The sequence below is a fragment of the Malania oleifera genome, chromosome 1 (assembly GCF_029873635.1).
Source record: "Malania oleifera isolate guangnan ecotype guangnan chromosome 1, ASM2987363v1, whole genome shotgun sequence".
In the NCBI taxonomy this organism is placed as follows: Eukaryota; Viridiplantae; Streptophyta; class Magnoliopsida; order Santalales; family Ximeniaceae; genus Malania; species Malania oleifera.
In genome coordinates, this window is record NC_080417.1 from 47,239,738 (window position 1) to 47,256,342 (window position 16,605).

Below are 16,605 nucleotides of genomic sequence, written 5' to 3' on the forward strand. Positions count from 1 at the left end.
CCCAAGCCCAATAGATATACAAACTACATTGTCTAATTAACTATACATTACACAGTCTGCAAGTAACTTATGGGTGAATGAATGATACAAAATATTATTTACCAATAAAAAGGATATATAAGGACATTTTGAATGCAAAAGAATGCATAGTAAGCTCTTGTTGTGTGCTCGAGCTGTTTCCCAATAGTTTGAATGAAAACATTGAAAATGCAGTCATGAAAATCTTAATGAGCTCCCAACTCATTGAAGAAAATGGCAACAAAAATGGCTATTTAAGGAACTCATTGATGCGCAGCTATACTAGGAAAAGAGAATTGCGCCAAGCTAATTTTTGCCCCTCCTTTACAAAACAAGTTTAGTATGAATATTGTAAAAAGTATTGTTAAGAAAACAAAGCCAAAGAAATAAAACAGAGTAGGGGGTTAGCTTACCTTGTCATTCTCAAAAGTGACTCTAGTGAACCTTCTACAACCAAAAAAGAGGGGCAAATGAAAAATCAAACTACTGAAATATTCAAACAAGGTTTAACTATGAGTAGAAATGCTTCAAACTTACGGGGAAGTGTTATTACCTGAGAAACATCTTTACAGTAGGATTGCCCATTTCAAATTTCAAGGACTTGAGGATATCGGCTTCCATCTTAACAACCTTCAAATTCAATACATAACTTACCAGTAAGCCATTATGGTAACCATAATGAAGAGTTAAATCTATGGCATTTAAAAGAAAAAAAAAAGTAAAAGAAATTATAAAATGCTTCCAAGAAAAGTAAAATCACCTGTTCCTTAGTGCAAGTGTTATTTGTTATGTAGCAAAATTCATCAACGTGCGGAGGGCTAATCTCTTCATACTTCCTATAAATCACAACAGAAATAAAGAGCCACACATAAGAACCAAAACTAGATTGAAAGGATAAATCTTTAGAACCCACCAAGCTGAAGACTTTATGGTGCTTACGAGGCAATAAGCATGGAGGAAACGCCCAACAGGTGTAGCTTTTGCCTATTGAGAGGATTCAATGATAGGAATCTATCATTATAGGAAATGGAGAGATAAAGGGTGTCTGCAACAAGTTTGTACTCCTCTACAACTTCCACCAGCCAATCCACCAATACCCCTCTCATATTAGCAGTCACGTCTTTCTAAACCTTCTCAAGTTAATTCGTCAATGGCCTTCTCTTTGATTCCATCTGAATAAAAACCCACATCACAAATAGCTTCAACAAACCAAACACCAAACCCTGAACCCTAAATCCCAACTCTGATTCCCATTATCAAATCAATCCCAAAAAATAACCCTAGAAATGGACGAGAATTAAGCAATAACAACAGTAATCCATCTCTTAGATCTCAAAACATCACAACAGAGAGACACCCACTTACCTCCATGTCGTGAAGATAGTTGTAGATGTCTGAAGCGTAAGAACTGCACGTCTATGGATCGTCCAGTTCTGCATTAACTTTTTGCGATGGCTCTGCGTGCTGCGCCAACGCTCTCTTAACCTTCCTCTTTGCTCTACAATTGGGCTTCTCTGATCCATCGCCTAGATTAGGAACCGAACCCACGTTGGGCAAGTTGGGGAGCTCGCCCAACACCACCCTTTTCTTGGTGGGCGGCGCTTGGACCATGGCGGCTGCCGCCTTTTTCTTCTCTGCACGAGTGATATGTATACACTTTTCCTGGTCCGTCATTTTCAATGCACCCTCACCACTCCCTACCTCTTACATTTGGGATTAAGGTACTATCGAAGCTGGAAATAGATAGAGAGGGGAGTAGAGGACAGAGGAGAGTTGAGGGTGAAGTGGGTGGCTTTGTAGTAGAGGTAAAACGTGGAGAGAGAGAGAGAGAGAGAGAGAGAGAGAGAGAGAGAGAGAGAGAGAGAGAGAGAGAGAGAGAGAGAGAGAGAGAGGGAAGAGAGGAAACATGCTGCCATTTTTGTTTTTGTCAAAAATATACGCGGTGTGCACTTAGCAAATATTTAAAAAAAAAAAAAATGAAGCATTAGTAACGGTTCTCAAATTTGTCCCTAATAATGGGCCAATAATGGCGAATTTAGAAATTCATCACTAATATTTTGAACAAAAAATTTTTTATTTTATTTAAAAAAAGGAAAGTATTAATGACGATTTTCAAATCTATCACTAATAACGAGCCAATAGTGACGAATTTAGAAATTTGTCAATAATACTCTAGAATAAATTTTTTTTTTATTTTATTTGAAAAATGATATTGGTGATAGTTCTCAAATTTGTCACTAATAATGGACCAATAGTGACGAATTTAGAAATTCATCACTAATACTCTAAACTAAAAATTTTTTATTTTATTTAAAAAAAGGGAAGTATTAGTGATGGTTCTCAAATCCGTCACTAATAATGAGCCAATAGTGACGAATTTAGAAATTCGTCACTAATACTTTGAACTAAAATTTTTTTTATTTTATTTAAAAAGGGAAGATTAGTGACGGTTCTCAAATCAGTCACTTATAAGGGACCAATAGTGACAATTTTACAAATTCGTGTCTAATATTTTGAACTAAATTTTTTTTATTTACTTTAAAAATGGAAGAATTAGTCACGGTTCTCAAATCTGTCACTAATAATGGGCCAATAGTGACGAATTTAGAAATTCGTCAGTAATACTCTGAACTAAAATTTTTTTATTTTATTTAAAAAAAGGAAGAATTAGTGACGGTTCTCAAATCCGTCATTAACATGGGACAAATAGTGACGAATTTACAAATTTGTCCCTAATACTCTAAACTAAATTTTATTCATTTATTTTAAAAAATGGAAGTATTAGTGATGGTTCTCAAATCCGTCACTAATAAGAGATTAATAGTGACAAATTTATAAATTTGTCACTAATACTCTGAACTAAAATTTTTTATTTATTTAAAAAAAAAAGGAAGTATTAGTGACGGTTCTCAAATCCGTCACTAATAAGTGACCAATAGTGACGAATTTGTAAATTCATCACTAATACTCTAAATTTTTTTTTCTTTTTTAAGAAAGGGAAGTATTAATGATGGTTCTCAAATTCATCACTAATAAGGGACCAATAGTGATAAATTTACAAGTTCGTCACTAATACTCTGAACTAATTTTTTTTTTTTTTTTGAAAAATAATAGTAGTGACAGTTATTTAATCGTCACTAATGGCTATCTTTTAGTGACAGATTTAATTTGTCACTAATACCACAGAAATCATCGCTAATATTTTTCTAGGATAAATTATGCTTAAAAAATATTTTCGCGAGATACTTTTTGACTTTTAGTGACGAAACTATTAGTGACGAAATCAATTTCATCACTAATAATGTCATATTAGTAACGGTTACTAAAACCATCACTAATACCCTACTATTTTTAAGAAATTTGAATCCTTCACTAATAATTTCGTCATCAAAAACCAATTTATTGGTAGTAACATAAATCATCAATCGAGCTAAAGAAAGAATCATATACCTCATGTTCTGTTAATGCACTAACCCTGTGATTTACCACTTCCGGATCATTTAAGTTTGACACTTCCAAAGTGGTGGTCTCCTTTTCCTGGGTCTCTCCATACTTCTTTTCAAGCTCAACCCAGACTGTTGACTCAATGAGTTTGATCTTGTTTTGATTATGATAAAATCAATGTTTCTCACCTGTGTACCGAGCTTCTTGAATAGGTATATCCTTAACATGCACTGTTGGTAGGAATTTAAGCAAGGCATATGGACTATTAAGATCAAGGTTCATTTATGGTGTCCGAAGAATCAAAAGAATGAATAACCATTTTCTATTGTATTTGCATTCATTTTTATATTGGTCTGTAATAATTTATATCAGTCCGTAATAATCTTTACATGTCATGCATGTAGGTAATTGTAAGCTCAATATGACCCTAGCTTAACCATAAGGACCGAATGACCTTAAGGCACCCTTCGGTTGACCTTTGGTCGACCCACGCTGGACTTTTGGGACCATTTCAAAATGACTCTAGAATGACCTTAGGTCCCTACAAAAATGCACAAAATAGTCCCCATATTCACTTACATTATCAGGGGAAAGAATTGAAATGAGTTAGACAAAATAAGCAAATCTGTGAGAGGTTGGGCAACTGAACCCATTGTGTTCAAAACACTTCGGGCACCTGAACAGCTGAGAAGTCAATGGGTTGACTTGGTTTTGGGCGACCGAACCAAATATGAATGTATCATCCTCGGTCAACTGAATACGTGACCGAATACGTGCGTTCGGTAAACCGAACTTGAGACTGGGCAACCGAAATGCGGACAAAATGATTTTCACCTTGGTTCAGCCAACCGAACATGCACTCGGGCACCCAAATGTCCAAAAGAGACTTTTTCTACTAAGTCTATTCGGGCGACCAAACTTGGTTCAGCCACCCGAAAACTCTCGGGTTGTTTATTCTTACTGGGGTTAAAAATAATTAAATGGGATTAATTTTCCTAATTTTTTAAAACAATTTTAATAAAGACCCCTATGTCCCCAACGATCATAATTTGCCCAACTTCTATATATAGGGCCCCATTTGTGTGGATTAGTAAGAGATTAAGAAAATCATTAGTGCAAAAATCCTCTCAAACTCAAAAGCTCATTTTAGCCCATGCTACTCAAAAGACTCTCACACATCCATTCCTTTGATTCTTCCTAACTTTGTGAGAATTCTTAGTGTGTTATAGCTATACTATTGATTGCTTAATACACTCAACATTGTGCTTGATTGTTTGTTAATTTTTGAGAGTTAAGTAAAGAGTTATCCCACAGATTTTATTTAGTAAATCTAATATTGGGAAAAACCCGTCAGCTTGTGGGTCTTTGCATTGTTATTGCAAGATTCTTACAACTATAGTTTTTGTTTTCAAATATTTTACATACTATATTATTTTTCAAACAACTCCTGAGCCTATTTCATTGAGGAAAATATTTTTTGAGTTGATTTGAATATTTGATTAGCATCTTTGAAACCCTAATATAGCATTAAGATTTGATATATCTAGTTTCAAAGAAATAGCTTGTTGGAACACTCTTGAGCATATTTGTGATTATATCTAATTGAGTGTTGCTTGCACAAAAATCATATCACAGAGCTTATAATTTCCTATATTGTTGATGTGTGGTTGATTGATTACATTTGGTACATATCTATTTGATTGAGAAGCATAATCACTGTCCCCTGTTTGTATTGTGAAAATACTGTTGTATTCTCACATACAAAATGGCAATGAATGGAAGGAGTGGAAAAACCAAAGCCCAAGAATCAATAGCCTTTAAAGCCTCAAAAGAAAACTCTAGTAGTGAAGAAAAGATGGATGAATATGAAGTAGCCTTTATATCTAAAAAGCTAGTAAGGATACTAAGAAGCAAAAATAAATTCAAAATAAGAAATCAAAACTCTGAATTAGATGAAGAAGATGTTAGCAAGAAATGAAAGAATAAAACTCCAACATGTTATAAGCAACAAAGTTGGACATATAAAACCTGAATGTCCACTACTTAAGAAAGAGTCTAAGAAGAAAAAGAAAAAGGCCATGAAAGCCACTACTTGGGATAGTACAAGTAGTTCAGAAAGTGACCAAGAGGTTGCTTATACCTATTTTATGGCTTGGGATGATGAGGAAAGCTCCTCATCTAAATCTTTAAATGATTCTTGTAGTGATTCATCAAATGAATCCAATGATGAGTGTATGTCATCTTATAATGAACTACAAAATGATTTATTCAAAGTTCATAAGATGCTAATTCAAGTAACTAAACAAAACACATCATTGAAAAATAAGAATGAAGGAATGATGAAAGAGTTAAAATCCCTTAAAACTGCTGAAAGAGAAAAGGATTCAAGAATAAAGAAAATGGAAAGTAAAAATGAAGCTATGACAAAGGAGTTAGAATCCAAAAATCTTGTTGAAAAAGAAAAAGATTTGAAATCAAAGAATTAAAAAGCAAGAATGAAAAAGTTATAGAAGACCTTCGACCCCTATCCTCTATGGTATATTTGAAAGATATATATATATTCCTGAATTAGAGGATAAAATAAGAAAATTATCTCCAGAGTTAGAGAAATCACAAAAGAAGGTTGATAATAAGAAAGAGATAGAGTTAAATGATCTCAAAAATCAGATTAACGATAAAGAAAAGATCATTTATAACTTTACGAAAGGAAAAACAAAGTTTGACAAAATGATAGGCTCACAAAGAATGTCTCTAAACAAAGAAGGCATTGGTTTTGATGTAATTGAAAATATAAGTAAAACGAATCTTTATATGGGTTATTTTTCAAAAGAATCCAAAAATTATACTAGCACATCCTTTAATGCCTACACCAACACTATATGCTATCCATGTAAGAAAAATGGACATATAAAGTTTGAATGTCCATTTAAGAGGAAAGGTGTGAAAACAAAACAAATATGGAGAGTAAAAGAAACTTCCCTTATGAGATCTACAGGACCCAAGAAAATATGGGTACCAAAAATGAAATAATAACTTCAAACAAATATAAAATAAAAAGTAGCAGGATACATGAAGGTTAAATGAAACAAAAAGAAAATCTAAAATCTTATTACATAAGTGCTTAGGTATAAAAGGAGAAACTTGAGCCATCATACAATAAGGGAAGTAAGTTAGAAAGGTTCAAAACGAGGAAATAAGGAAATTTCAGAAATTATAGAACTTTAGTTGACTGAATTGAAACATTCAGGCTCCTACATGTATTTCAAGCACCTAAGCTCCAGCCCTGAGGCGACTGAACAACTACTGCCTGTTGAATTTTATCCTAGAAAAATCCTTAGGCACCTGTACTTATTCTTTAGGCGCCTAAAGTCGCAAATCCCCTTAATATTTATCGCACAAAACCCTATTTTTTCTTAAACTTCAGGCTCCTGAACTCTGGCATACCACTCACCCAAAGCTTCAACATTAGACTCTCTTCAATATCTTGCTAGAAAACCTTTGAATCATAATCCATTAGCACGATCCTGCCTATTCTAGGGTTAGAAAGACGCCATTGGCTTGCTCTCAATCCTTACCATGCCACGAAAAAAATAGATAGCACATCGTGGTTCATCTTCAGGAAGAGATGATACCAACATTGAAGAATGGTTGGTAACTCCTCATGCAAAGCAAGTATATCGAATCCATCTTCGGTCTACATATCCTATATTTGGTAAGGTTCTTGATGTCCAATTCTTCAACACTGATATTCGGATATCCTACTGATATTCCAAACCATTGGATGGAAAAACTTTATTGTATACCAAGCTAAAGGACTTTTTCCAAATCTTGTCAAGATATTTTATGCTAACATGATTCAAGGAGAGAATAGCTTATCAACTGAAGTTAAGGGTAGGAAAATAGTTCTTACTCCTCAAATGTTAGCTCCCATTCTCCACATTACTTCGGGAGAGTTTGAATGCCCTGTATTTACCCAATCTTGGATACTTCAACAAGAGTTTACTTTGAAATAATTTTTACCACTAATCATGAAGAATGAACCTACCTATTTTGGACATTCGCCACTCTATAAGCAACTAAACTTGAAAGCCCATATTCTTCTAAAGATCATCACCAATAACATTCTACCACATGCCGAGTCATATGACCATCTCTCATATATAGACTACTTTGTATTGTGGTGTTTGTTAAAAGGGAAGAAGCTTGATTTGGCTAGTCTTATTATGAAATGGATGTGGGCAAAGATAGATACAACACAACTCACTTTTCCATACGAGGGAGCTCTTAATTTGATCTTTGCGAATCAGAATATCACATCTTCATCAGATTTTTTCATCAAAAGGACTAGATATGACCTTTTTACATCCACAACCCTCAAACAAATGGGATATGAAAAAAAAATCAGGAGTGGTTATTAAAAGGAGGTAGACAACGAAAAGTGGCTCTTGCGCCTCCTCCTCCATCTCAGGCTCAGTCACAAGGGTCAGCAACTGAAGCTCCTTCGTGGTTCATACCATTCTAAAATGAATTCACTTCCTTCAGCCGAGATATGCGTGATGGTCTTAAATCTCTGCAGGATAACTACTCTTCCTTAGATCAGCATCTTACGCGCATTGAGCAAATACAAGGTGGTTCCTCACATGGTGATCATATAGACACTAGCTCCATACCCCGTAGCAAAGATTCATTGGCTGAAGCATCTGAAGAAGACAAAGAAGGAAATGAAGAAGAAGAAGCTGATGCCGGTAATAAGAAAACTGAAGGTGATGGTGATGATGAGAATGAAGGTGAATAAGAAGAGGAAGAAGATGATGATGATCATGAGAATGAAGATGAAGAAGAACAGGAAGAAAACGATGAAGCTACTGATGGTGCTGAAAAAGATGATGATTAAGTTTTGTTAGCTTTAAAATGTAAACTTAAACAGTTTTTTTTTTTTTTTTTGTGATGTATTGTACTGATGTAGGTCACATCTTGGTGATGTGTTTTGGTTTGTACCACTTATGACTTTTTTATGCATATCTTATGCTACTTTGCTCTTTGTATTAAAATTTGTATCCTTTTTGCACAATGACAAAGGGGGGGAGATGATTTAGAGAGAAAAAAATATGCTGAATATTTGAGTTGAATTGAATATTTAAGCTGACTATTGACCAGCTGAATGATTTGGAAAAATGCTAGTTGAATGATGAAAATGCAATATAAATGTAATGCTGAACTGAATATATGAGCTTTGCAAAAAGAAATATAAAGCTGAATGTTGACTTGACTATATATATGAGCTTTGCAAAAACCTTGTGGAATTTCGGATTACATTAACATTAGTTTTGGCTTACTTTAACATTACTTCAATCTATGCATATTGTAAGGGGGAACGTTTTACAAGTGTTTCTAATTTTTTGCTCCTTATTTGTCATCATAAAAAAGGGGGAGATTGTTAGCCTAAGAAGGCTTTCACCTCCTGTTTTGATGGTAACAAATAAGAGGTTTTTAATATCATTGTGTGTTCAAGTAATGATATTTTTCAAGAAACTTAAACAGCCAAAACCAACAAAGCTTCGGAAGATCACCAACAAGCTTAAAAGTACATGATGTGTCATGAAGTGATCAAAAAGGGAAGCTCAAAGACAGCTGAAGATGGAATAAACTCAAAGCTCAAAGATAACCATGAACTTTCCAAAGAACAAGACGTTTAAATTATTAGGAAATCTTCATGTAAGTACTTCAAAGCCAAAAATATCATTGTGAATGAAAAGAAGCTCTTTAGGGGAATAATATGGACTTAGAGAATTTATTTTAAATTCCTAGAAAATATTTTTCGAAAGCAAGAGAGCAAGGAAGTCAAATATTTTTGAAAAAGGAAAGAAAAATCAGAGAAAGACATCTTCAGGTTCCTGAAGTCACTTCACGTGACCGAGGAATTTGCTGAATAAAAATTAGAACAGGCAGTGTATCTTCAAGCGCCTGACCTAGTATCTTCAGGCTCTTGATCCCTCTTCATGCAACTTAGGTTGCACTTTAGGCAAACAAAGTATGACAATGGGCAGATTTTTTAAACTTCTATTTATCAAATCTAATTGACTTGCGCCCCAATCGTTTTAGAAACTTGGAGGGCACTCCAAGTAAACTTGGGCAGCATGAATGTGAATGTTTTGCGAACCTATAAATACGTGGTTTATGATCTTCACATATACACCAAGCATTGAACATTCTTTCAAAATTGCTTTCACTCGAAGCCTTTTTGCTATCTGTTTTAAAGCTCTAAATTGCTGCGAAATTCTTGAGAAATCTCTGAGGTTTTACATCTTCTCTGAAGCATATGATTTAAGTTCTTGATCCTCATCAAAGAGAAGTAAACCGATGATATTTACATTGAGCTTCTTACTTCATTATATTGGTATTTTGAATTGAAGTATATTAGTTTCTAAATTGTACTAATCAGCTCTTTGTGTGAGCATTATTTGCACACGTCTATTTGATTTATGTATTATAGATTGACGATTTCAAGGATTGTTTGGATCGTAGGCTAAGCAAGGGGATATTGCTTAGAGAGGTGGGCTCTATCCTAATTAAGGAGTGACCAAACAAAGGGATGTCGTTTGGAGAGGCGGGCTCTAGCCTACTGAAGGAGTGTGTAAAGGTATTGTTCTGCTCGTTAAAGGAACAAATTTGGTAAATCCTTTGGTAGTTTGCCAAAGGCGAGGACGTAGGCTTGGTATAAGTCGAACCGTGTAAAAATCCTGGTCTCACTCTCTCTTTCCTTACTCTTTTCATTTTCAGTGCATATACAATTGCCTGGATGTTTTAAATATCAAAATCATACAAACTACGTGATTTGAAATTTAAATAAACTTAAGGTTTAATTTTGATTTGGGTTGCGGAAACCGAAAGGGAGTACATTAGTTAAACAATTTTTTGCGGAAATCATATGGGAGTACGTTACTTGGTTAACATCCCAAAGATAAAATTAACTAAGAGTTTATTTGAATTATGGATTTGGAAAGAGTGTTGGATTTTATATTACACATCATATTAAAGAAGCAAATCCATTACTACAGGGCTTGATTCAAATTTATGTACAAGGCTGACAGTAAAAGCTGAAAGTTGAATCTAATGTATTGTGGTTGAATGGTTTAAAGTTTAATATTGATTGGAATGTGATTATATTTCAAAGAGTGCTGAATCTTGCAAAATTTTCATCAATCTAAATAGTGCTGCAGTTAACTTGTACATGGCAAATCAATTGGTTGTTTGGTTTGAATATTGTGCTTGACTGGTTGGTTTAATTGATTAAATTGATTACTTGTTTGGTTAAGTAATAGTGTTGTGGATTAAAAGAACTAAGTTCTTGTGGGATTGGTAAATCAAACAAACTGTTAGAATTGGTGTATTCTCAAGAGGGGGGGTGAATTGGAATTTTCAAATTTATCACCTAAGTTAAATAAAATGCTCGTATAAAACAACCTAGGGTTGGTCTATATAATTCCACATGCGCAGATATAAAAGATATGTGGAAATTTAAGTTAAGCGCATCATTCACATTATAACATACGCGTGCGGTAAATGTAAAGTGCAGAAATGTAAATAAACACACGAGATTTTATCAAGGTTCGGCCAACAGTGCCTACGTCCCCGCCTCAAGCTCGCAAGCTAGAGGATTCCACTAATAGCTCACTTAAGGGCGGAGCGGCACCGTTTACAACCATGTCAAATTAACACAAGGCTGACCTCAACCTTAACCAGGTCAATTAGCGGGGCTGACCTCAACCTACACTCCTTAACAGGACGACGCACCTAGCTTTCCTAATCGGGTCTAAGCCAATCCGGGACTATTCCAGGGCTAGTCTCCCTCTTCAGGCCCGTGCCTGGAAATACAACCAAAGTGTATTACAATCAAATGGTACAGTGATTGTGCTTTCGTGTAAAGCAGATATGTACCCGGATGCACGCAATAACAAACACCACAGTATGATTCAATATGTAAGCTCAATGTGATCTAAGATGTCAACTCTCAAATAGATTTACTATCGTTGTAATGAGTGCGTGAGAGTGCAAACATAAATTATCTTTGTATCACAGGATATTCAATCTAAGTGCTCAAACAAAGATATTATCCAAATTTCATATATTTCAATCAACAAGTTTTCTTAATATATATATGTATATGAAGCTCTAGCAATGTATAAGTTTGGTTTGCAAAAAGAGTTTAATCTTTGTCTTCAACTATGGATATAAATCAATGAATATTGCAACAAAGATTTTTCTCACACAAACAAATATCTCTTTAAAGATTTATCAAGACAAGGCACACTAGATATTTGAATGTATTTTGAAAATGTTTTGCAACCAAAAACAAATACAATCTTCTTAAGATGTTGCAATGAAGGTGCAAATCTTAGAAGATCTATCAAAGTCTTCTTAGGATAGACTTATGAGCAAAGTCTCCTAAGAATACTTAGGTTTAACTCTCAATGAAAATAAATCAATCAAATATGAATGGGAGAGCAACCTATTAGACAAAACACTCAATCAACTTACAAAATATGTAGGCAATGCTAGAAGGCAAGTATGAGTGGTTTGAGTAATAAAATGAGTAGTATAGGGTTTTTATTTTTCAGAGAATTCTTCCCTAATCAAGGTGGCTAGTCTCTTTTAATTTTTGCAAATGAACACATATATATAGCCATGGAAGGAAATATGACCGTTGGGGACCTATAGGGTATTTTTAGAAAAGTTTAATGACGTTTAAGGCATTTTAACCCTGTTTAGAAAAATATTAACCACGGTAAAAATTGGACCAACCCGAGATGTCCGGTCGACCAAAACTGGTTCGGTCGACCAGGACTCAAGTAGCTCGATCGACCAGGGCAATTTTGAACTGAGTGGCTCGGTCGACCGGAGAGGGCGATTTGCCAAATTTCTGAGGTTCGGTCGACCGGTGCCTTTTTGAACTATAGGGCTCGGCCGACCAGGCCATTGGGAATTTTCCCAAGACCCCTCGGTCGACCAGGTAGTTGGAGTACAAATCTGGTCAGTCGACCGGGAGGTCAAAGAGTTGACTCCCAGAAGGTTCGGTCGACCGAGGTCAAATGACCTATAAGGGCTCGGTCGATCGGGCCTAGGTCAAATAGTTGACCCGGACCAGTTTCGGTCGACCGGGACAAATTGAACTGAGTTGGCCGGTCGACCGAAAGTGCACCAAGTGTGCATTTCGGTCCTTTCTTGCAACATATAAACCTTATTCAAGTGCCTATTACATACAAGTGCAAAGGTGAGTGTCCTAAGGTCACTTGGGGTCCAATTTGAGATCACCGAAAAAGTTCGGTGTCGATCGACCGAGGTTCACCCTAAGGTCTTTCTATGGTTCGGTTTGAGCTTGCAAATTAAATCATGTTTGTGATGTGTGTGCTTATTACAAACCGAAGAACCCTAATTACTATTACAGACAATTTTACTAAAAATTATTACAATTAAGAGTTATGAAATTGTCTTCAAGCCTTTCTTGCTTTGTGCACATCTTGATCTTATCATTCTTGATTCCTGCACAAAACTCAACCACTCATTAGATACAATGAGTATTTGTCATAATCAAAATCGGGCGTGACCAATAAGGTCAACACAAACAAGTCAAGAATTGGTTAAACGAAATAAAAGAAACAAAAGGAAGTTTTCAAAGGGATTAAAAGAAATTTTTAAAATCCAATTCACCCCCCTCCCCCTCTTGGGACTACACCTTGTTTTTCAGTAATTTCTTCTCACCTTACTCTTGAATAGGAACCTGAGCTATTGTAGGTACTAAGGGAGCATCGCAGAGCGATAGGATGGACCATTGCAGACATCAAGGGTATCGACCCCTCGATTTGCACTCATAACATCTTCCTTGAAGGATATGCTAAACTAGTTCAAGATGCACAACAAAGGCTAAATCCAACCAGGAAGGAGGTGGTAAAGAACGAAGTACTGAAATTTTTAGCTGCTGACATCATTTATCCGATCTCCAACAGCAAATGGGTAAGCCCGACACTGGTAGTTAAAAAAAAAATCTAGTTTGACTGTCATTGAAAATGCTAATGGAGAATTGATCCCATCTAGTAAAGTAACGAGTTGGAGAATGTGCATTAATTATCATAAATTGAATTCGGTTAGCCAAAAAGATCACTTCCCGTAACCCTTCCTAGATCAGATACTAGAAAAAGTAGCTTGTAATTCCTTTTACTGTTTCTTGGATGGATTTTCTGGTTACTGTCAAATTGTTGTAACACCTGAGGACTGAGAGAAGCCTACCTTCACTTGTCCCTTTAGTACCTTCACCTTTCACAGAATGTCATTCGGTCTATGCAATGCATTTGCTACTTTCTAGCGCTGTATGATGACTATTTTCTCTGATATGTTAAATGACATGTGTGAAATTTTTATGGATGATTTTTCTGTGTTCGGTAAGTCTTTTGATAGTTATTTGACAAATTTGACCATGATTTTGAAAACATGTGAGGAAAAGAATTTACTTTTGAATTAGGAAATATTTCAATTTATGCTACGTAGTGTTTAGTACTTGGTTATTTGGTTTCTGAGCGTGGAATAGAGGTTGACAGGGCCAAGGTAGAGCTAATTTCCTAGTTTCTTGTCCCTAAGATAGTTAGGGATATTCGTTCTTTACTTGTTCATGTTGGCTTTTATAGGCATTTTATTCAGGGTTTTAGTAGTATTGCTAAACCATTATGTACTTTATTGCAGAATGAGACTAAATTTTTGTAGACTGATGAATGTCAACAAGCTTTTGAAATGCTTAAGCAACATTTGACTATTGTGCCTATCATGCAACCTCCTCGGTGGGACTTGCCATTTGAAATCATGACTGATGTTAATGACTACGCCCTTGGTGTTGTTTTGGGTCAAATAATTGATAACAAGCCATCTATCATTTATTATGCAAGTCAAATTTTGAATGATGCTAAAAAAAATTATACCACCACTGAGAAGGAATTTTTAGCTTTTGTATTTACCTTAGAAAAATTTCGTTCTTATGTCATTGGATCGCCTGTTATTATTTTTACTGATCACTCTGCTCTGAAATATTTGCTAGCAAAAAGGATGCTAAACCCAATTTGATCAGATGGATTCTACTTTTTCAAGAATTCGACATCACTATTCGAGATAAAAAGGGTGTGGAAAATGTTGTAGCTGACCATCTCTCTCTTCTGCAGCTACCTAAGGTACCTGTATGTCCCTCACCCTTAAATGATGATTTTCCTGATGAGCGTCTTTTTGCAGTGTCACGCTCTCCATGGTTTGCTGATATTCTGAACTACCTTGTCATCGACCGATTGCCAGAACATTGGCTAACTCAGGATAAGCATAAGTTCCTTGCCGAGGTATGACATTATTATTTTAATAATCCATACATGTTTAAATACTGCTCTAATTAGTTGGTGCGTAGATGTGTTCCTGATGATGAATTTACTTCTATGATGCATTTTTGACATAGTGGGACATGTGGAGCCCACTTTGCTGCAAAGAAAACCGTTTCAAAAATATTACAAAGTGGACTCTACTGGCCTACTACGTTAAAAAATGTTGAGAATTTTTTATAAACATGTGAGGCCTTTCAAAAGTTATTATCACTGCAAAGAATGAAATGCCTATGTCACCTATTTTGACTCTTGAAATTTTTTACTGTTGGGGAATTTATTTTATGGGACCATTCCCAAACTCTTTTGGGCATTCTTACATTTTGGTTGCTATGGATTATGTTTCCAAATGGGCGGCCCATACATCATTGAAAAAGTTCATTCTCATGACATGGTAGAGATTGTAGATCCAAAGAGTGGCAAGCGCTTCACAGTTGATGAATAGCATCTAAAGCCCTTCATGACTCCATTCAATTCCAATAAAGAGGTCTTGCAGAGGGAGTCTTCTGACCCTTCCATTTTACTGCTTTCTTTTTCATTTCTTTTTCTTTTCGTTTTATTTGTTTTTATTTGCATCTTTCTTTTATTTTTTCTATTGCATTAGTCAGTAGTGATTTTCCATTAGTTGTTCACCCATGCACAATTTTTCTAATTCCCTTATGCTTTCACATTGAGGACAATGTGCCACTTTAGTTGGGGGGGTGAGCATTTGCTTGTGACACTGTGTACGTATACTTGCTGGGTTTTATACATTAATTTGAGAAAAAAAAAATTCAAAAAAAAAAAAGGAAGAAATAAAGAGCATTGAGGATAAACGATTATGCCTTGATGAACACTGACTTATACCCTTCACATACTTGCATATAACCTAAGAATTACACACTCGAGTCATTTATGCGTAGTTTCTCTTTATATGACTTTGTAACCCCATGAAGAATTGATTGGTAGTACACTCGTGTTAATCTGGCTATATAATCTCTTGTATTTACATGGCATCTCACAAGGTTGAATAAACACTATCACGTGATTCATTGCACTTAGGGCTCCTTGTGAGCACTGAGAGAATACTCGTGACGACTATGACATCTTTTGAGATATCCTTGAGCTATTTATCGTCCTTTTGAGTGTTAACATCAAATCAAAGTTCATGAAAATCGGTTCTCTTTTCTTTTGGACGATTTCTTGTACACTAGTCTCTGTTTTTGATTTGTTAGCCTAAAGTTGACATCTAGTATGGAGATAGAAACCTAGGTCTTGTGACCTATTCAAGATGTGAAGGCTGAGTCATCCCTAGAAATAGACTTAGTTTATGGACTACTGCTTGACCTTAATTCCCATTGATGGTATGAAGATAACAAAAGAAGTGTAATAACTATCCTAATTGATCAAGAAAAGACAGAAAATGAAGAATGAGTAGAAAAAAAATAAGAAATAGAAATGCACATGAAATGAAATGCTAATGCCTGCTCCACAGAAATACAACAAAAAGTCAAGGACATGACACATGTTCTCCACGTATGAAGCTTCTTCAACTATTTAATGCCTCAGATTTATTCACGTCAATTTTGTGAATAAGTTGATCTAAGGTGGTCTCAGTTGGATATGGTGAGTAGGTGAGAAGATGTTAGGGTGAAGGACCTGACACCTCATAGATAGTCTAGATCCTTCTCAAACTAGTCCACTCCATATACTTAGCGTTTGTTCCTTTCAATATGTGAGATGTTTGATCGTGACA

The 16,605-nt window shown here is 35.3% G+C and overlaps 1 pseudogene; it reads right to left on the reverse strand.

Moving 5' to 3' along the window:
- Positions 1–422: 422 nt before the first annotated feature.
- On the reverse strand, positions 423–1,692 carry LOC131160723 (cyclin-A3-4-like; annotated as a pseudogene).
- Between the last annotated feature and the right edge of the window lie 14,913 nt (positions 1,693–16,605).